The 23,894-nt window shown below is 39.3% G+C and overlaps 1 pseudogene; it reads right to left on the bottom strand.

Annotated features, from left to right (window-relative positions):
• Positions 1–5,210: 5,210 nt before the first annotated feature.
• LOC110781403 (DNA replication licensing factor MCM3 homolog 1-like) lies at positions 5,211–23,094 on the bottom strand (annotated as a pseudogene).
• Positions 23,095–23,894: the final 800 nt, after the last annotated feature.

Here is a 23,894-nt window from a genome sequence, read left to right as displayed (position 1 = left end):
CAATTTTTTTTTTTTTTTTTTTGTTGGCAAGCAAGAGAGAGATTTTATAGCTCACAAAAACAGTTTTACAACGAAGGGAGGAAAGCCAAAGCTAACCAAGCCAAGCAACTAGAAGGCTAGAACACTAGCCAAAAAACAACCAGAAAAAGAATTCACAAACTGTGAACCCAATCTCTATCTCTAGAACAAGCTTTGCTTCCTAAGAGACATTGAACTCTATGTTTAACCTCAAACTGGATTTGAGAGACAGTGTGCTTAACAGCAGGCACCTTAGCCAACCAAACAGCCTGATTCCTAGCTCTCCAAATATTATAGACCAAGCTAGCAGTAGCAGCAAGGGTCACTGCTTTCTTAGCCCTTGTTTTGCAGTATCTTTGCACCCAAGTCATCAAGAGAGGAAGAGTGTTTCTACCAGAATGAAATCCCAGCCACTGTAAGACTTGTTTCCTGCATTCAGAACTGAAGTGGCATTCAAACAAAAGGTGTTGCATGGTTTCAGTATAAGTACCACAAATGGCACAAAGATCATTGGTGCCTATGCCAAGTTTGTGAAGTCTGGCTTTAGTTTTGAGTCTGTCTTGCATTGCCATCCAAAGAATGAACCTGTGTTTGGGAATAGAGAATCTATTCCATACCCAATGTTGCCAATTGACAGTCTCTCTTTGTGTTCTAAGCAGTTGATACATTCCCTTAATGGAGTACTTGGGGGCATGCATCCACTGAGTAGATTGTAAGTGTGCAGAACACCAATTCTTGACTTTACAAACAACTTTCACCACCCAACTGGCTGCAGTAGGAGCAGTGAACTGATCCCAAGCCTTTTCTTTCACATATACAGAGTGAATCCATCTAACCCACAGGTTATCTTGCTTGTTAGCTATGGCCCAAGCTTGTTTACCCACAGCAGCTTGATTCCACAGAAGCAAATTCCTGAAACCTAACCCCCCTTGAGATTTAGGCTGACAAACAGTATCCCAAGCAATGGCACCTGGTCTACTATCATCAAAGGAGCCATGCCATAGAAAAGATCTGCAGATGGAGTTAATCTTCTTTATTACTGACTTGGGGAAAATGAATATTTGAGCCCAATAGACACAAATACTCAAAATCACTAAGTTCACCAGTTGGGATCTGCCAGCAAAGGACAAGTGTCTAGAACTCCACACTTTAATTCTTGCTATCATTTTGTCAACCACCATGTCACAGTCACTAGCTTTTAGCTTCCATGGACTCACAGGAACCCCAAGGTATTTAAAGGGTAAAACACCCACACCAAAACCTGAAATCTGGGAAATTTCCTTAACCAAATCCTCTTTCATACCACAGCAAAAAAATAGAAGACTTAGAAGGGTTAACAGACAGACCAGTGGTGGTGGAGAAGATGTTAAACCCTTCCAGCATTATCTGAACAGCCAGCTTGTCACCTTTACAGAACATCAATAAGTCATCAGCAAAACACAGGTGGTTAAGTTGTAATCCTCTGCATCTAGAGTGGAATTTAAAGGATGGATGCTCCCCAACAGTGATCATGGCTCTAGAATAATACTCCATGCAGAGAGTGAACAATAAAGGAGAGAGAGGGTCCCCTTGTCTCAGACCTCTTCCAGGGTGGATAAGCTTGGTGGGTTCACCATTAATGAGAAGGGAGTATTGAGTTGTTGATAAGCAAGTCATGATGAGTTTAATAAAGTGGCTAGGAAAACCTAGCTCATGCATAATCTCCTCTATGAAGTCCCACTCAACTGTGTCATAGGCTTTTTTGAGGTCCAGTTTCATAAGGCAGTTGGGTTGGTTTTGACTTTTTCTGTACATTTTAACAATATTTTGGCATACCAAGACATTATGAAGAATTGATCTTCCTGAAACAAAGGCACCTTGATTCTGTGAGATAATGTCAGGGAGTACAGCACCAAGCTTTTCACAAAGCAACTTTGAGATACACTTGTATAGTACAGAACAACAGGCTATGGGCCTGAAGTCAGTGACAGATGAAGGAACACTGACTTTGGGGACCATAATAATGGAGGTGACATTGATTTCCTTGAGCAATTTGCCTGTTTTGAAGAAATCCACCACTGCATCATGGATATCATGTTTGAGAATCTCCCATGTGTTTTTGAAGAAGTAGCTGTTGAAACCATGTTGAAACCATCTAGCCCTGGAGCCTTATTATTGGGAATGGAGTCCATTACCCTTTTAACATCAGCCATATTGAAATTGCAATCAAGAAGGCTTCTATGATGATCAGTTAACCTTGTGCCTCTGTCTATGATTTCAGTTTTAACAGTATTCCAGGTTTGAAGCTTAGTGCCAAATAAGTTATTATAGTAGTCCATGAATGCTTGCTTGATCCCATCTGGAGTGTCAACAAGAGTTCCATTCTCATTCAGAATAGACAAAATCCTGTTCTGTTTCCTCCTTTGCTTTATACTCTGGTAGAAGTATCTAGAGTTTTCATCTCCATGCTAAAGCCAATGGAGTTTGGCTGTTTGCTGAAGGAAAGAGATGTATCTCTCATGAGCTAGTCTGAATTCCATTGCAGCTGTTTTTTCCTCTGTAGCTAAGGTGGTGTCAAGGGGGTTAGCATGAAGTTTATCCTGGATATCAGACAGCTTCTTCTTAAGTCTCACTTGTTCCACCTCAACATTGCTGAATCCAGCTTTGTTAAGAGTTTTCAATTCAACTTTGATGCTTTTGAGTTTTTGTACCACTCTAAACATGTGACAACCTGGAATATGGGTGCTCCAGTTTCTCTCAACAATTGGAACAAAGTCACTGGAAGTGGTCCACATGTTGTAAAATCTAAATGGTTTCTTCTGGGAGGAGTTATTGTAGGTAGTCAAGATCATAGGGCAATGATCATATTCCCCTTCTGGAAGATACATGGCTTCTGCAGTTGGCACCAAGGAGTCCCAACTAGAATTTGCAAGCACTCTGTCTATCCTGGTAAAGACCCTGTGTCTCCTGCTTGTTGTTTATTATTCCAGGTGAAATGTCTACCAGCAGTCTTCACAACATTCAATTGGCAAGTAGCCATACACTGTCTCATGGGGAGAATGTCAGTAAACCTGACAGGGGCACCAATCTTGTCTTCAAACTCCATAATGGCATTAAAATCTCCCATGATGATCCAGGCTGTATTAGTAGCAAGGTTAATCAAACTATTCCACTGTGGAACCCTATCAACTGCAGTATTGAAGCCATACACAAAAGTTGCATAGAAGCTCCCCATAGCTCCCCTTCAAGTAATCTGGCAGTGTATAATCTGGCTTTCCATATGTACAATATCCACAGTGAAAGCATCAGAGTCCCAAGCAAGGACAATCCTACCATTCTTATGGTGACAAAGGTTAGAGGTGAAGCACCAATTAGGGCAGATTGTAAGGTACAGATCCCCCATTTTTGGAGTTTTCACCCTGGTTTCTAGGAGGCAGAACAACTTGATTTGATGAGAATGAATGAAGCTTCTCACCTCTTTTTGTTTAGCCAATCTGTTCAACCCCCTCACATTCCAGCAAAGGATCTTATCCATTAGGGATAGGGGATCTCACTCCCCTCCCTAATGAGTTCCTTAACCCCTTTGGGGATTCCATTTCTACATCATTGTCATTCTCAAATCCCTCACTAAGAGCTTGGAAGGAATTGTTGGTCACAACAGGTTTGAGAAGCTGTCCCCTACTCCTGCTGAAACTTACAGCTTGTGTAAACCCATCAACACTAGTAGTAGGCTCCCCTGGTTCCTGTGTCTTCTTTGGTTCTATGACAGTGTGCTTCTGGATAGGTTTCTTCACCCATATCCTCTTCATCTTACCAGCAGGCTGCTTGGTGCAATTCTCCACCGTATGACCTAACCCTTTACAAGTAGTGCAGGTAATAGGCAGCCATTCATAGTTGACTCTCTGGTCAACTTTGACACCTTTCTCATTGTAAAATTGAATCAGATTAAGGAAAGATTGATCAATGGCAACTTCTATCATGATCTTAGCAAACATGAGTTTATCTCTATTCTGTGTTTCATGATCCACCTTAATTACAGTGCCTAATTGTCCTGCAATTTTGTCCAAACTTTTCCTCCCCCAATATTTAACATCAAGGCCAGGAAGCTGTATCCAGATTGGGAGTTTTTTCACAGATTCCTTGGTGATGTTCATGTCAGCAGACCAAGGTTTGATCACAACTGGTTTAGAATCAAAAAACACAGCATCTCCATGAAGAACTTTGTGACAGTTCTCCATTGTTGTGAATCGAACAAGGTAAATACCCTTCCCCACCAATGAGACTTTGTCAACACCTAGTTTCCCCCAAATTCTTCGCACATATCCATCCATCACATGTTGGGGAGGGTTAGCACCAATAACATAACACACCACAGCAGTTTCCCAGAATTCTACTTCCTCCTTAATATCATCAAAATCAATTTGAGCAATTACAGGTTCAACAACAGAGGGGTTGGGGGTGTTATCATCATTATGAATCAAACTAATAGGGGAACAATCATTATGAATCACAGGAATTACAGGGTCATCTTGATTAAGAGAGGAAATCAAATTCGACCCACTCCCGCCAATTTTGAATTTGATCGAAAGTGAGGTTAAGAACTCTTACCCCAATGGAGATGACTCAGCCATTCATTGAACTCATGTCTGACCTGTGCTTGTCGTTGCAATCGAGCAAGCCCAGATTTCAGGGTCATAATCTCATTCTCAGTAATCGGAGTTTCTAGGTATGGTTCTGAATGAGCAGAGATTGCATCAAAATCCACCATTACTGGTTCAGTGTCAAGGTTTTTGTCAAGATTCTTATTGTTGGACGTTTTCTTACTAGTTGATTGCTTAGAATTCCCGCCATTGGAGGCGCGTCGAGCTTGCCGGCGAGTGTTAGCCATGGCGTCGAAGGAGAGAGAAACCCTCTTCGAACCCTCGCGCAAGCTAAGGTATTGGTCTAATATTATTACCCGTACAAATTTAAATAGACCATCAATCGAAATTTAAATAGACCATCAATCGAAATTTAAATAGACCATCAATCGAAATTTATAAATAAAATAATTGGAAAAATTGAGATTAAAAACTCAAACCTTGGAAGGGTCAACTGTAACACCCCGACAATTCTCTCTTTTCTAAAATAACTTTTAAATATAAAACGTAGAGAATTATCAAGGCATTATCGCCCGTGCGAAAACGTAACGGCTTATTCAGAATTTTGCAGCGGAAAACATAAAACTAACTGTAAGTTTATAAATAATCATTTTCAGAATAAATCCCAAAAACCAATCAACGAAAAACAAAGTTAATGTTACTAATTCAATAAGTTTTAGAGTCCACTTAAACAAACCGAATCCAACTTAGAAAATCAAATGAACTACAAGCTCTCTAATCCCGATCCCAATGATGCATCATCTTCAAACCTGTAGATGGGCAACGCTTATTGATCCTTAGAGACTGCTCACCAAAGTTGGGTCATCACAGGATCAATAAGGCATAGCCATGATCAACACACACAAACAAAGCACGTAATCAGCAAAGCTGAGTACTACATACTAAAACAATAATAATCCTAACATGATACTATTAAACATAATTAAGGGCAGACAAAGCATGATAATCTGACGACCATACTTAACTAGACTAGGCTAAACTGGACTAGACTTTTATAACAATAATATTATTTTAATTGAAATAGGCAATGGACCGAGTTTTCTAGCTAAGCGAGGTACGGGCGCGACTCCGTAACCTCAGTGACCTGCGATATCGAGGAACGTTTGACTGAAAATAGGACGCGGTGATCAATCCGGTCCGAATGAAAGGCCATGGGCTACCACCATGAACCCCAACTCCTGTTTGTCCGTCACTTTAGACGTGCACAGTCTAAAGCTATTGCTACTCAGTTTCACTTTACATGATTTACAAATTGACACCCTGTTATGACTCAACAATCACATAAGGCATGCAACTCACATTTATTTATAACTGTTTTTATCTTAGAATTGAGTAAGTGACCACAAAGGCATCAAACAAGACTCATTCCAATTAACTCCAATCTTTTCTTTAATACTGATCAACCCCTGAATATGGGTATAAGGTTTCAACTTACTAAATAAGGTCCTCCGCCCTCATAAAGTAGTGAAAAGCTAAAAAAGGAACAACAATTAACTGATCTGAATTATATACTAAATAATCTAGTGTTCCCAATCAAACATGTTTGCATCAATCTTTCATACTAACATGTTATAATCCTCAAAATGCAATAAAGGTTTAATATGTTCATCCAACAGTATCAAACATGCAATTTCAACCTGACTAAGTTCATCAACAACATCAACATAACCAAGTTCATCAATAATTCAACATGGTTTCAACAATTAGCACACATTCCAAGCACACAGGTATGTACGTACCTTGTGTAAACAAACTGATACGTCACTTTAACACTTTTAAAAGTCGCCTAAAGAGAATTCTCCACCTAACAACAACCAATATAGACTCATATCAATTCATATTGAATTTTCAGCAACATTAGGGAGCTTCAAACCCTTCCTAAACATAATTATAACATTTCCCAATATCGAAACTTGAATATTTGATTTCCTAGCATCGTAATTGTTATATTAATTATTGAGATTCGTTGAAAACTCTTCAAAGCATCATACTTTAAATTTCCAGCAATATAACTAATTTCAAACTACTCCAAAACATAATTAACATGTTTGAAATCATAAAAACAATAACTTTAATAACTTGTAATCATCCTACCATGGTTTCAAAACTCTAAAAACCTTAAAAATCCATGCTTTAATAATTAAAATTCTAATTTCATTTCAATTACATAATCTCAAATTTAAATTATTAATTATGCAAAACATGTAATCTGAATTCATAATTAACTCATACAAACTATAATTTAATTCAAGGAAAACATGAATTATATTAATAAAACATGATTAAAACATAAATTAGTTTAAGGGTTTCAGAATTAACCAAAATAAGAAAAGAAGGAGTGATGGCCGGCGGCAGGGCGGCGCGGCAGCGGGACCAGGAGGAGGAGTACGTCGGACGGCGTCAGATGGACGCACGGTGGTTGTGCGGCGGTCGCGGAGGCTGGCGATGCATCTGCAGTGACGTGAGAGAGTGAGACAAGCACGAGGGAGAAGAGGGAACAATGGTGCTCGCGAAGGAGAAGGGAGCAGCGAAGAAAGGCCGGCGGCTGGGCAGGGCAGCGACGGCGGGTTGACAGCTGCAACCAGGTACTGTGGTGCGACGGTGGAGGAGGGCTGGTGGCTGAAGCAAGGGGTTTGTGGTTCTTGTTCACGTGAAGTTGCAAAAAGGAGGGTTTGGGTGTTTTGTTTTTCACGTGAAATTGAAAGAGAGGAGAGTGGAGGAGAGTTGTGGGTTTGATATTTTGGGCTTTACCAAATGGGCTTAGAATTAGGATTTAGTTTTAGGATTTCAATCTAAAATCGGTAAGGATAGTTTTCTAAATTCAATCGGTTTCGCAATTCGATTTCTTTTCAACGTAAAATTCTAAAATTATTTTAATTTCATAAATTCTTAAAATATTTAAAATGCATTTGAATAAATAAATATACATTAAAACTAAAATTCACCAATGTAATTTAAATATAATTAATTATACGTAAAACTATATTAATAAACTTTATAAATATACGGGGGATTACATCAACTTTCTGGAAGTTCTTGGCGAGGTAATGACAAGATCAACAACCTCGTACTTGTTGAGGAAGGAACACCGATCCTCATCGGGGAAAGTGGCGGTGAGAGAAGAGGGAGTTGAAGGAAGATGAAATCGAAGATGGAGAATATTTTAGAATTGAACCCATTTCTCTCAAAAGGTGTTTCCATCTTCGGTGAGCTTACTATAACCGGAATCGCCCCTGCAAATGAAATACAACAATTTTATGAAGAGTTAGTTCAGTAAAAATTAAATTACTGAAATTGGGCCATTAAAAAAAATGAGATGTTCAAACCCATAGTTTTATACACACATACAATTCAAATCAAAAACCAAATTAGGGTTTTTCTTGAAATCAGCATCGAATTTTGGGGGTTTTACTTGTATGCGCAACTTCGACTTTAATTCTTCAAATCGAACAAAAAATATTAAATATGAGATTGAAAGAGGGAATACCTTCGAGAGTTTCAGATCTATGAAGTGATGCTTCGTTTCTTCGTCATCATCAAGCTCCCCGAAACTCCGATGAATCAGTAATTGCAGAATATGAAGGCCATCTTCACCTATATACAACACCAGATGAATTCTGTTGAAAAGAGAGATCGGAAATATGAGCAAGAAGGAAGGAATGGACGAAGAGTGAAACAATGGAGGAGAGAGAAGGAAATAGTCAGAAAGATTAGGTCACCAAATAAAAAGAAGAGAAAGGGAGAAAAGTAAAAAAAAAAAAAAAAAGTGAAGCACGCGGGATGCACGTGGAGTATTGTTCTTAAGCACAGTACTCCAAATGCATGCATTTTAAAGGTTTGCGAAAAGAGCTAAGATTTAGCATATCCAACTTACATCTCATCTCCTCTCGTAACCAAGTAAAGTGGTTGGATCATCTGTCCCTCCCATGAAGCTGGAATTGCCAAAAAAGTTCGAACTGATTAAAACGACAGGCGAACAAGTCCCGGAAAGATATATTTACCAACTTCCAAACAAAGCACCTGATCAATCTCTGATGAAGTATGTGGACAGTCCCATAATTGATTTCAACCTTCTTTCAACTTCATCATTGCAGCAACATGAACAAGAACTAAACTTTAACCCACTTTCAGTTCCTAGGGACACTCTTCACTCTTCCTACACAAACAAGTGCTTTGGTCTGCTTCTAGAAGTGAACAGGAAGCATTCCAAAACAGTACATTGGAATATTGAGGATATGGAAACGATACAGTTTTTAAGGATCAGAGTTATAACTGGAATGACAGACTGCATCTCAAAGTTTATCTTGTTGATCTGCTAAACTTCAGGTTTTGGCCTGAAGATATACCAAATTTCAGGTAATAATTCATGTCATACAAATATATACAATATCATATCTTCCTACTTTTTCTTCTTCTACAAATTGTGTACCCATATAGGAAGAGTGAACACTACCATAATTTGATAGTTCTCTAAAAGAATCTTTAAAATTATTGAGCCAGGCGCCCAGGCCAGAGAAACATTAGACAAGTACACCGAGGAAGTGAGGCGGGTGCTAGAAATTATCTTAAAAGCCATCGAAAATCATTCAATTTAGACGAATACAGATTCTTTTATGCCAACAAGACTCGACTTTTATCTTTCATGTTCATCCCCAAACCACGTTTTAGGCCTCAAACCACATTCTTCTGCTTCAGACGTTATCTTTCTCTTACAAGACAAAGAAGTTGAATGTCTTCAAGAGCAGAAAGATAGCCAATGGTTTAAAGATAGCCAATTGGACGTCCTTTCATAGGAAAACAAATATTTGTAGAAGACTAACACAAATACTTGACAGAAAATATCAGTTAAGTTATGCATCAAGCCTTTCAAAATCACCTTTCAAACACTAACTAAAATTTTCAAAATAGGCTACAGTAATTGTTGCATCACTTGCATGACGACTACTTAGGATAACCGTTAACCAAATGTATTCCATTTAAGGACGGAGGAAGTACAAAAAGGTCAAATGTCGCTTACTATTTAAAAATACAGGTATCGTTGGCAATGACATACACTTTTTACAGTTTAGAATGATATCCTACACACCATATGTATCAGGTACCACTAAAGACCTACAAATTCAATCTTTTAATATGCCTTCCCATGTGTTATTCGAGCAGGAAATAGGCCAAATTCATGGAAGTTTGTCACAAAGTTCACATAAATAATTAATTATGTGCAGTGCTCAAGCATCACTGGTCACAAAAGTAAGCAACGACTGAATTTTGTTTTATTTTGCATTTTATTTTTTCCGTCTGCTAGTATTGCAACTACTATTGTATATATTAACCAAGAACCATTTCCTTTTGACAAATTTCAACCAACCAAACTCATCAATTATCACATTTTACAGCCCCAAAATCGCAACTCAATCAACCAAATTCAATCGAAATAACAATATTACAAACCAATATCATCATTTCAAATGCAAGTCACAATTAATGGCAAGAATAAATATCCAAGAAAATTGAAATTGTGCCAGTAAAAAACACAAAAAAAATGAAAAAATGACCAGACAAAGTAGATGATACCAGTTGATCGGAATTTGACAGAAATCATATAATTTTCGAACAAATCCTCAACCGTACGAATTGAGGAACAAACGAGTTGAACAAATTCGACCAATTTTCGATTAAATTAGATTTTAGGGGAGAATTGAATCAGAAGATATAGATCATCGATTTATTTTAGGGAAAACAAATTTGGGATTTTTGGTTTTATAATTTTGGGGAAATGAATCCTTCGTAAAATAAAGAAGGATGTCGAAGACGAAAAAATAAGTAGAGGAAAGATCGAAAAAGATAAGTAGAAGAGAAGAACAGAGGTACCAACACCAAGAGAAAAAAGGGCGGAGGTATCAACACCATAGGAGAGGAGAGGAGAGGAAAGGAAAGAAGAAGCAGCAAGAAAAAGTGGTGTCCGTAATTTTTCAGGCAAAGAGGGAGAAGGGTAGGTCGGTAATTACACTGTTCTTAAGACAAAACGATAATTTTTCAAGAAGGAATTCAGGGGCATGGCTGTAATTTCACTATTCGTAAGGAAGAAAAAGAGCCATCTCTTGCTTTTTAAAGGGTTAGGATGTGGTTTAACCATAACTTGTGTTCCTGTTTTATTACTCTCCATTAACTAAACAAAACTTTTTCTAGCGTCATTCATAAAGTGGGGTTGCATTGTGATGACTGATAAATGCATCAAGAAGATATTGAAGCAAGAGCATAAAAACCGCAAATGCACAAGAGGATGCATGTGTGAGTTTCAAACGTACAAAACCCTAAGCAGGCGAATTTTTTTTAACAAAAACAGGAAATAAAAAACAAACACCACAACAGTCAAATGAAGTTAACTTGAGCATGTACACGTAAAAGTAGCGTGCCTGCGTGCTTACAAATGACTTGATGAATAATTTCTAATGGCCTTGTGTAACAAACAAAGGACGACAAGGAGCACATAATTAAAGATGTTTGAAAGTAAGCAAATCTATATACCCGGTGGTCTTACGGCTCCCATCTTCCCTGGCTTCTGCCTCAATAATTATCGCTTGAGCAGGGCAAACCTAAGCATTAGACAGGATTCAAGAATCAGATTTCACCACCTTCACTATCGAATGAACCAACGTGTCATTGTTGGTGAAACCACAAAGCAAATAATAGATCAATTAGACTATGATATCTAGCTATGTAAAAGTGTACTGCAAACATCAAGCATGTGTGAATAAGTATATAAAACTAAGGATTTACCAGCATTACCCAACTCTCAAGGAATTACTGCACAACGTATATAACGCTGCCTCCCATATGGTATTGCGAAAAGAACCACTGGTAATGGGCGGAGATGACTGAAACGACAAAGGGTAGAGCAAGGAACCAATAAAGTAAACGCAGGATTACATGATTTTCTCACCTAATGCATCATAGATTTAAAAATACTAACAGAAAAAACACAAATAAGATAAATTTTCAAGCTAATTTAAGCACTGACCTAAAATAGGTAACAAAAAAGACAACCGAGAGTTTCTCTCGTTACAGATATTCTCATATTCTACTGTCTTTGTCCATCTTTCATGATTATCCTTAATCAAATGAACAAGACAAAACTAAGTAAATCGGACACTCGTTTCACCTCAACTACACCTGTGCGAAACTTGAAATCTGGACACATCATACCTCCATTTTGTCCAAAATATTTCACAAAATGGGCAGGTTTGACACCTAGACACATATGACCCTATACTTGAATCTCTGTAAAAAAAGAACCCTTAACCAACAAATAAAACTAAGAAACCTTCTCTAAATACAACACAACAAATTGGATAATCCACCTCTGTTTCAAACAAAGTATAGCTCCAAAATTTGCAAAAAACGATATGGATACCAAACTATTTGACTTAAAAAACCAAGACTAAAAAACTCCCCAAAACTAAATATATCTAACCTTTGAGCCACGTCAAATATCCAAGTCTATGCATCACATGCAAGTCTGAGGGTCTACTACAATTCTGACAGAAACCAACTGTGTAAGCAAAGAGTTTCTTTTTATCCATCAAACACTCGAAAACATAAAACCATTAGAGAGCAACCAAATGACCAATTGCTACCTGATTCGCTGGTATTAGATTGGGTAGGGTTCGCAATTTGATACCTAATATTTGCTAAATTAGACCAAAAATGTAACAATTTCATGTTAAAATTCGCTCTTTCGGTTCGCAGCCCTGGGGTGATTAGGGAATTAGGTAACACTAGACCAAACCAATAAAATGAAGCAGTTCCATATGACTCAAGCTCGGTACAAATACATCATTTGCATAACCAATAGAAATATGACATTGAAGATTTCAAATAAGCCAAAGAAACTCCCAAAATCTAGCCTTTATGAATGAGCAAGAAAATCTAGCTCTCCAACTTTTATTATGCTGAAAGTATGTTAAATAGGTGAAACACATTGTTTGGTGTTAAAACAGGAGAATAATATGCTATTGTGTACCTCATCACTCAGCTCTGACTGGACTCTGTGCTTTGCATAATGAATATACTTCTTAAGAAAATTGATTGTTAGAGTCTCTTGCTTCCTCCCCTCTGAGCCTTCTTACCGTGCAGCATTCTGTTAAACTTGACAAAGACAGATAAACCAGGATCTGCCTCTTCCTCTCCCCCGTATTGAGAACCATCAAGTGTCATATCTCCTACATTTATGGACAGTCAGTTATGCCTTTCTTAAACAGATATAAAGAGAAATAAACCTCAATATTAAAGGGTAGCTACCTCCATCCTGTAGAAAACGGTAACGATGCATATGTAAGACATGCTCAGAAATATAACCATCATCTCAGGATCCATTTAGTCCAACACAATACATAGCAGATCAAAACGGGAAAGTAAGGAGTCTGGCAATCCAATGTTCTTCGTTGGAGTCAATGATCGATCATGCTGTGATACAAGATTAAATTCAGAAAACAGGAGATAAAACAGAGAGTATATATGAAATCATGCATATAAAACAAGCAGCTCAACTCACAGTTCCATAGATAGGATTTGCAGCAGCGACAACACTGCATCGATCGAGCATTAAGTGATGCATGGATACCAGCCTTGGCAATGGTTACTGTCTTCTGTTCCATAACTTCATGTATAGCAATACGATCTAAGTCATTCATCTTGTTAAAATTTGTCAGTGCATATGACACCGCGATCAGCAAGAACCATGGCGCCAGCTTTCCCCTGAATACAGCAAACGCTTGTTAACATAGCAGTCATATAGTCAAGAGAAAATTATTAGAGCATTTCACAAGACATCACCTGTTTCCTGGTCAGAAGTTACAGCAGCTGTCAGACCAACACCTGAAGAGCCCCGACCAGTTGTCGAAATGGCCAACGGAGCAATGTTCATGATTTCTCTTAGCAGTTGAGACTTGGCAACTGAAGGATCACCAACCATCATCATGTTTATGTCCCTGGAAAAAATTAAATTAGTTGACAAGTAATCTTTCTTGTGAGATTTTAAGATAGATCCACCATAACTCCACAAGGCTGACGAGGAAATAAAACAGGAACTGAAATGTAGAAGAAGGACCTTAAAGAAACTAACCCTCTCAAGTGTGTACCACTCTTCAAGTTCTTCTCAGTCCCACCAAGCATTAGTAAAATTACTGCCTTCTTGATCCACGTGTGTCCTTAAATAGATGGTGCAAGGGAATTACCAAGCATGTCTAATACATCTTGTATATCATCTATCTCTTATTTCAGCAGAATAAATGGGTGCATTTACCTCTTTATTCAGCAGGGTCAAGGTATTAGCAATAAGAATTGTCCTGTGAAAACAATGCTTGTGATAATAGCTTTTGTATAATAAGTATGGTCCAAGGAAAACGAAAAGCAGCTTCAGCAGCATCATAAATTTATAATGTGGGTGGCCAAACCTGAATGCTCCATTCACACTGCCCTTGTTTCCCTCCAGGCAGAGCTTTGTAAATTCCACAAATTGCAACGCGTCTCCGGGTTTGCATGCATCAACCATGTCATCCTCAGCGATGAAAATAATAGTTCTTGGAAGCTGACCAGGGGCAGATTTTTCTGGCACTTCTTGCATTGATAAAGTCTGATGATCTTTATATTTACACAATCCATATTCAGTCACCAGTAGATTTCCATTTTCATCCTATAAATGTACTTATTTCATTAGAAAATCATACATTGCTTATTATGATAGAGAACAGTTGTATGACTACTATTGAGCATTACCCGGGTGGGATAGACAGAACCAGTATATAGGTAGGCCTGTTGTAGATGTAATATCTTGATACTCTATTACTCTCTGGAAGTGAAATGGCCAGTTGATGGAAAAAATGAACACTTTTTACTACTTTTTCACAAGAGAACCTGTTAGTGTGAAACAGACAATTAGGAGATCCAAAATTTACTTTTATTGCGCCCTCTGATATTAAGACATCTCTTTCAATATAAAAGGAAATTATAAACAGCAATCATGCTTTGAAATAAGAAAACAATTACTTAAAGATTGAAGCATTTATTAAATACACATTCTTTGAACAAAGAAAAGACAAGGAAGTACTTCAGTCTTTGTTTTATGTTCGTTAACTGCACAAACACTCAACATTCTTTGATTTCTCATTCCAATAGAAAGAATGCTTATTACAAAACATAACAAAAGGTTTCAACTTTCAGGGATAAGCTAGCCACAGTAATATCTCCACGTAAATCGCTAATCCTAATTCACAGACCGAAAAATTCAAAGAAGTTTCCATACAATCGAACTCTTTTGAGCATCTATCCACCAGTTAATCAATTCAATTGCTTTACTTCTTTTGGGTTGGCAATGATACAAAAAGATTATTAACTTGGTTTTTCTTAATATATACCATACTTTTATTTCTTTCTTTGATTTTATTCTTTCGACCAGTACTGGAATCTATAATAGTACAACTTCCTAGTTCCTACACGAAAAAAAAAACACTAATCTAATCGATAGTATGGTAGAAAGAATCTTTCTACCATACTATCAAATCTCATCGAATATTGCCGATTCTAACCTGCTCATTTCAGTTAAGAAATGCAATTGGAATCCTTTTTTCATTCCATTTTCGAGACAAATGAACTTTGAGAATTATATACCACTCAAGTGACATGCCAAATTCAACCACCACGACAGCCAAATCCTATTTAACAAAATGCGACGAAACCATAGTACTAATCCCCTTAAACCATCCAAGAACATTGCAACAACTATCAATAACTCTCCATCTGATCACTCATTAGATACCCAATAGCCAACTAACCCCCGCCCCCCCCTCCCCTGAAAAATAGAGCCACTTTGAAGTTCTGTATTAAATGAGACACGGAAACGAGCCACTACGACAAAAGAGGCTCTGAGCTTCGACCTAATATTGGTCACAGGTTGAGGAAAAAAATCAAACTCTAACAAACATCATAATTAAACCAACAGACAAATTTCTCAAACTTAAACCGAAACAAACTGCAGCACATGTAACTAATACAAAACCAAATAGAGGGGGGAAATTACATTTCGTAAAGATCCCCTCGACACAAACCATAGAACAAATAAACTGAGACAGAAGATCTCTTGGAGGAACCCTTCTGGAAATAAACGGGCCATCAAATCCAACATCAATGAAACTCAAACATTAAAACTCGAAATAAACGGACCTGGAAAATGGTGAGAGCGACGAACTTCTCCAGTTCAAGAGCAAGTTGATGTCATAGCTTCCTCTGGTACAGATCTGAGAGAGTATTGTACCATTAGCCAAGCTCTGGATGCACATTTCTGAGTATATCCAAGTACTGAAGCGCCGACATCGGTCGAGTTTTCTACTTACTCTTCTCGCCTGTAGAAATGCGAAAGGATATGTCAATTCACCATCTTTAATACATTCAAAGGCTGAATAATATTACGAAATTTTGCTATAATTAAGACCAGTGAAGAATCATCAAGCTCCTAGGAATCTTTCTACCATACTATCAAATCTCATCCAATACTGCTGATTCTAACCTGCTCATTTCAGTTAAGAAACGCAATTGGAATCCTTTTTTTCTTTCCGTTTTCGAGAAAAATGAACTTTGAGAATTATATACCACTCAAGTGACATACCAAATTCAACCACCGCGACAACCAAATCCTATTTAACAAAATGCGACGAAACCATAGTACTAATCCCCTCAAACCATCCAAGAACATTGCAACAACTATCAATAACTCTCCATCTGATCACTCATTAGATACCCAATAGCCAACTAAACCCCCCCCCCCCCCCTTCCCTGTAAAATAGAGCCACTTTGAGGTTCTGTATTAAATGAGACACGGAAACGAGCCACTACGACAAAAGAGGCTTTGAGCTTCGACCAAATATTGGTCACAGGTTGAAAAAAACAAAAATCAAACTCTAACAAACATCATAATTAAACCAACAACAGAAAACGTTCTCAAACTTAAACCGAAACAAACTGCAGCACATGCAACTAACACAAAACCAAATAGAGGAGGGAGAAAATTACATTTCGTAAAGATCCCCTCGACGCAAAAATAGAACAAATAAACTGAGACAGAAGATCTCTAGGATTAACCCTTCTGGAAATAAACGGGCCATCAAATCCAACCACACAATTGCGGCAACATCAACAAAAACAATCACAACATCAATGAAACTCAAACATTAAAACTCGAAATAAACGGACCTGGAAAACGGTGAGAGCGACGAACTTCTCCAGTTCAAGAGCAAGTTGATGTCATAGCTTCCTCTGGTACAGATCTGAGAGAGTATTGTGCCATTAGCCAAGCTCTGGATGCGCATTTCTCAGTATATCCAAGTACTGAAGCGCCGACATCATCGACTTTTCTACTTACTCTTCTCTCCTGTAGAAATGCAGAAAGGATATGTCAATTCACCATCTTTTATACATTCAAAGGCTGAATAATGTTGCGAAATTTTGCTATAATTAAGACCAGTGAAGAATCATCAAGCTCCAAAAACTTCGCCCCAACTCTCATTTTCGAAATGTAAGTGGGGTTATGTTACGATAAGTATACGGAGTATACGATAGTATATTTGTTAATATTGTAATATTATGAGAGAAAGTTACATAATTAGCCTTCCCATGTAATATATATATACGGAGTTGAATTAATGAGAAGGAACGAGTTGGAGAATTATTTTGACATGGTATCATGAGCCTAGGTTAAACCTAGTTTTTTTTTTTTTTCTCTCTTTCCGCAGTCATTGAGAACAGAGAATTTCTGAGTTGCATCAATCTTTCTTTGAGCGTGAGTCTGTGCGTTCTTCAATTATTATGGGAAAAGACGGCGAGGATGTTGATCTAGACTATTATCTTGGCTCGAGTGATGGCCCTGGAATGGTGATTACTCCCGTCAAACTCCGTGGGACGTCCAACTATGATGAATGGGCTAAGGCCGTGCGGAGATCGATGATTTCCAAATTCAAATACGGGTTTCTTGATGGTTCCATTCCGAAGCCTAAGACAGATGCGACCAAGATGAGACATTGGGTAGCCGTGAATTCGATGCTAGTGTCGTGGATCACTAATACTATTGATGAAAGTTTGAGATCGACGGTAGAAGACTTCGACATTGCAGGCGAATTGTGGACTCATTTGAGGAAGAGGTATTGCGTAGTTAGCAGTACACGAGTCTGCCATATTAAATTGGCCTTGAGTGACTGCAAGCAGTCAGTTTCAGAGAGTGTTACAACATATTTTGGTCGCTTATCCAAGATATGGAAAGAGTTTGTTCAATTTGCTAGAGTACCCATGCACTTGTACAGGCTGTTCTTGTAATATAGCCAAGCAGGTGGGAGATATAAGGGAGGAAGATCATTTACACTATTTTTTGATTGGTCTGGACGACCATTATGAAGTTATACGTGCGCAGTTGCTAGCACAGACTCCATTACCCTCTGTCGATGAAGCGTACCAGTCTGTAGTTAACACGGAAAGTCTGCGTGCAAAGGGGGGTAAAGCTAAGGAGGGTGTCATGGCTTTCAAGGTGGAGACAAAGTCGCGTCCGAGGTCTGGTGATACTGCTGAAAAGTTCTGTAATCATTGCAATCGGGAGGGCCATGAGGAAGAGAGTTGTTATCAACTCATTGGGTTTCCCGACTGGTGGGATGAAAAAAAACGGGGTGGCAGGGGGCCAGGCAGGGGCGGCAAGGCTGCTGGTCATAGAGGAGGAAGAGGCGGTCGTAGCAATGGTTCGTTGACAGTAACTCGGGTGGCCAATGTGAGTGCAGCAGGGGGCGTGGTTGGCTCGTCTGGAGCACACGGGGCAGCAGCTACGCAAGGCAAGGCCTATCTGGTGTGTCAGACAATCAAGTCCAACAGATCATGGACATATTAAATAAACCTACGCATAAATTACAAGGTAATGTCGCTTTACAATGGATTATTGACACAGGAGCTTCTAATCATGTGACGGGTGATATTGCAAGTTTGAGAAATGTCAAGACATCGGGTAATTGTCCGGTTGTGTTACCGGATGGCCAAACGGCGAATTCCAATCAATATGGTTCAATAACATTGGAGGGTGGTTTAGTACTGGATAATGTTTTGTTTGTACCAAAATTAAATTGCAATTTAATTTCTGTAACTCAATTAAGTGACGAATTAAACTGCTCTGCTCAATTTACTAACAAAATGTGTGTTATTCAGGACCACTCGACGAGGACGGTGATTGGCGTGGGTGATCGAAGAGAAGGACTATATTTTTTTCGTGGGGTTCCGCAAGTGAGGGTGCTAGCAGTGGATTGCGTGGTTGACTTATGGCATCAACGTATGGGGCATCCTTCAGAGAAAGTGTTGAAGTTACTCCCTCCTGTGAGTAATATTACTAGGAAGCAAAATAACATTTGTGATGTATGTCCGCGTGCAAAACAATGTAGAGAGAGCTTTCCGATTAGTGATAGTCAAGCTAGTAGAATTTTTGAATTAGTTCATATTGATTTATGGGGTCCGTACAAGACACCTTCATCTTGTGGTGCAAAATATTTTCTTACAATTGTTGATGATTTTTCAAGAGGTGTGTGGATTTATTTACTTAGCAATAAAACAGAAGTTGAGTCCATGTTTCTTAATTTTATTGCTAGGATCAAGTGTCAATTTAATCAAAACATCAAGGTTGTTCGGAGTGATAATGGTACGGAATTTAATTGCTTACAAGGCTATTTTTTTAAGCATGGTATATTGTTTGAGTCGTCGTGTGTTGGGACCCCTCAACAAAATGGGAGAGTGGAGAGGAAACATCAACATATTTTGAATGTGGGTAGAGCATTGCGATTCCAAGGAAATTTGCCTAAGAAATTTTGGGGCGAATGTGTTCTCGCTGCATGTTATTTGATTAATCGGACTCCTACACCTCTTCTTAAAAATAAAACGCCCTATGAGATGTTGTTTGGTAAATCTCCGTCATTTGTGCCTATTAGGGTGTTTGGTTGTTTGTGCTATGCGTATAATCAACGTAGTAAGGGAGACAAGTTTGAGTCACGGAGTAGGAAATGTGTGTTCCTTGGTTACCCATTTGGTCAAAAAGGTTGGCAATTGTATGCCTTGGAGACTCATGAATTTTTGTCTCTCGTGATGTGAAATTTCACGAACGAATGTTTCCGTATGCAAGTATGTCAAGTGAGTTGCTGATGACTGATGGTGATGCTAGCGTCGAACATGAGTGTGATATGGTGGGTGGATTTGATCACTGGAGTGTGGATATGTGTGAAGGCAGGTCTGGAAATATGGGGACAACAATGTTTAGCTCACAAGGAGTTGGGAGCAGTACAGTGGCTGGTCAGGAAGAGCTTGCAGACGTGCAGGCTGCAGTGCATGCAGGGACTGCAGAAGGATCTGCGGGGCATGAGGCGCAGGGCGAGCCAATGCAAGAGGCGCTTGGCGAGGCGCTGCTGGGGCGTAATAATGCGCACGAGGCGCTGCAGGAGGCGCTGCAGGAGGCTCAGGGCGAGGCGCACGCTGCTGCACAGGCTCATGCGTCTCAGCAGCAGTTTGCTTCTTTGGAGCGACAGGCTGCTACTGCTTCTGTACCCACAGTGCAGCATCAGCAGGTACGTAGTGGAGATGAGCAGCAACACAATGGAGGTGTTGTGGATAGCACACATGTTACGAAGGAGGGAGATACAGAGTTAGGGAGAGGGAGACGTGAGAAGTTTCCATCGACGAAACTACGGGATTGTGTTCTTCATACAATACGAAAAAAATATAGCACTTCTGACACCTTACCCACGACAACATCTTCCTCAAGTACTCCTTATCCTATCACATATTTTGTTAATTATGAGCGTTTTTCGTCGAAACACAGAAATTTTATTGCAGCGTTGCAGGAAGAAAAAGCTCCAAAAACATTCAAACAAGCTATGCAACATGAGGGTTGGCGAAAAGCAATGGCAGCTGAGATTGATGCTCTTGAAGAACAGGGAACTTGGACACTAGAAAGTTTGCCGGAAGGGAAGAAAGCACTTGGAAGCAAATGGGTGTACACAGAAAAGCGTGATGAGGACGGAAACTTGCTTCGTTTAAAAGCACGCCTAGTCTGTATGGGAAATCATCAGGAGGAAGGGCTAGATTATAATGAAACGTTTGCCCCGGTAGCAAAAATGGCAACGGTACGTATTTTTTTTTGGCTGTCGCAGCTGTTAAGAATTGGGAGGTGCACCAGATGGATGTTCATAATGCTTTCTTGCATGGAGATTTAGAGGAAGAGATTTATATGAAAATTCCTCCTGGCTTTCAGAAAAATGCATCAGATAAGGTCTGTAGAATGAGAAAGTCGTCGTACGGGCTTAAACAGGCTCCGAGATGTTGGTTTGAGAAATTGTCTACGGCTCTGAAGAAATACGGGTTTAAGCAATCACTTTCTGATTATTCTTTGTTTACCCTCACTAAAGGTGCGTTGCAATTGAGTGTGCTTATTTATGTCGACGACATGATTATTGCAGGAAATAATACGTTGGCATTGGAGAGTTTTAAGGCTTACTTGAGTGAATGTTTTAAAATGAAGAATCTAGGTGCTCTGAAATATTTTCTAGGGCTTGAGGTGGCTCGGAATAGTCATGGATTTTATGTCTGTCAGAGAAAATATGCATTGGATATTATTTCAGAGACTGGACTGTTGGGAGCAAAGCCTGCAGATTTTCCGATGGAGCAAAATCACAAATTGGCCTTGGCTGAAGGACCGGTGTTGGCAGACGGAGAGAAGTATAGGCGCTTGATTGGACGTTTAATTTATTTGGCAGTCACAAGGCCAGACTTGGCGTACTCCGTTCACATTTTGTCGCAATTTATGCAAGCACCGCGAGAGGAGCATTGGGAGGCCGCGTTGAGGGTGGTACGTTATCTGAAAAAGTGTCCAGGTCAAGGGATTCTCTTACGTTCCGATAGTACATTACAGTTGGAAGGATGGTGTGATTCGGATTGGGCTAGTTGCCCATTGGCGCGTCGTTCGTTGACCGGTTGGTTTGTGTCGCTTGGTCTATCTCCAGTGTCATGGAAGACCAAGAAACAACATACTGTTTCCCGTTCCTCTGCAGAAGCAGAGTATCGTTCGATGGCGGCACTGACATGTGAGTTAAAGTGGTTGAAACAACTACTACGAGATTTGGGAGTTGAGCTTAAGCAAGGTATGAACATGTTTTGTGATAGTCAGTCTGCTTTGCACATTGCACAGAATCCTGTGTTTCATGAACGGACGAAGCATATTGAGTCAGATTGTCATTTTATTCGTGACGCGATCAAAGAAGGGATCACCTGTCCCTCATGTGTATCAACGAAGGTGCAGTTGGCAGATATTTTTACAAAGGTGTTGGGAAAGACGCAATTTGAGTTTTTTCTAAACAAGATGGGCATTCGAGATCTTCATGCTCCACCTTGAGGGGATATTACGATAAGTATACGGAGTATACGATAGTATATTTGTTAATATTGTAATATTATGAGAGAAAGTTACATAATTAGCCTTCCCATGTAATATATATATACGGAGTTGAATTAATGAGAAGGAACGAGTTGGAGAATTATTTTGACAGGTTATCAGCAATCATTCGCCATTTCTTAACTTGGGCAATTACTTGTGTACATGTTCTTACTACACTACAAACACAAAAAATATACTTCAATTGATGTTCTTCAAATCAACACCCACTCAAAATCCAATTATAGTTTCAAATCAATAATTTCAAACTACCCGCAAATCAATAAAGCAAAATCCAAGAAATTCCCTCATCAATTCCCAGATATTAAACCCAAACCCTAAATCAAAGAAAAATGCTAGCAATAATTCACAAAGTGCCCAAAAATAAATTAAATTAAAGCATAGAAGAGAGAGGAGCAGCAAGACCTGAGTTAAGGAGGGATTAGAAGAACCAACACTATGGAGAGAGCGGGAGTGTTTTTCATAGACGCCAAGAGAAACCATGAAACGACGTTGTTAGCAAAGTAGGTGTCATCACGATTGATGTTGCCGCCATTGTTAACATCTTCAGAAGTAGGAATTGCAGAAAATTTAGCTGTGGAAAATGGTGAAAGCAAGTTTAATGGGTTGAGGAAATGGGGGAGTATGGAATTGAAGATTTTCTGTAGAATTTGAAAGCTTGCTGCATTTTATTTTACTGGGGAGGAAACATGAGAAATGGGCGGAGAAGTGAGAAAGGTTAGCCATGAAAATCGAAAGACTTGGGAAAATTGTGACAGGAAATTGACAAAGGGAGGAAGATAGGGGACGCCAGCTGGAACTAATGCCGAAATGTGAAAGTCGTATACCGTATACGCATTATTCTCCCGGAAGCTTTTGTGTCAGACGGACTAACAGTGACGCGCTTGTCAGACGGACGAATTCCCCCACGCGCACGTGAGATCACGCGAGGGTTTCTAAACCTCAAGTGACTTGTGTCCACATGGACACAAGTGATCCAAATACAATCATCTTGAATACCAATACATAATATGTCAGTACCAAAATGCAAAATTGCTTAGAAATACCACCAATATAAGTCATATGTGTCATTATTGGTATTCACATAATTTGTATTGGTACTAACATATTCTGTATTGGTACTCTAAATTATGTATTGGTATTCACTTGTGTCCAATATGGACACAAGTCACTTGTGACAAAGACTTCCTCGAGATCACGCGCACTATAAAAGCATTTTTTTTCTCTCTCTTCTCATTTTCTCTCTTCTGAATGATTCATTCTCTCTCATCTCTCCTCTCTTCTCTCTCCCTTCCCCTCTCCTCTGTCCTGCTTCAACACTCCTTAAACCCTCCGCCTGTTTCGTCAACAACTCGGGCTCCCTCCCGCTCTCCTCAAAGTCGTTGGCTTCTCCGTCTTCCATGGAAGAGTTGCAAAGCTAGGGTCTCTGATCAAAATCCAAAGGAGGTGCGACGGTGAAGGTGCTACGGTGGAGGTGCGGCTGTGGAGGTGATACAGCTACATTGATCTCGCCGCCGACCTCTCTCCCTCCTCAAGCTCAACACAATTTGCTCAATCGTATCTCGATTCAACTGACATCTATTTCGTATTCTCGAGAAAATGGCGAGGACGGCGGCGGCGTTGTCTCGGAATGAGGTAACTCTTTCATCTCTCTCCTTCATCTCTTCTCTATTCTTCAGTTATTTTAGGTTTTGATTTTTCAAATTAATTTTTGAAATTAATTT

This window comes from Spinacia oleracea, chromosome 5 (genome assembly GCF_020520425.1).
Source record: "Spinacia oleracea cultivar Varoflay chromosome 5, BTI_SOV_V1, whole genome shotgun sequence".
In the NCBI taxonomy this organism is placed as follows: Eukaryota; Viridiplantae; Streptophyta; class Magnoliopsida; order Caryophyllales; family Amaranthaceae; genus Spinacia; species Spinacia oleracea.
This window is presented reverse-complemented; position numbering and strand designations above follow the sequence as displayed.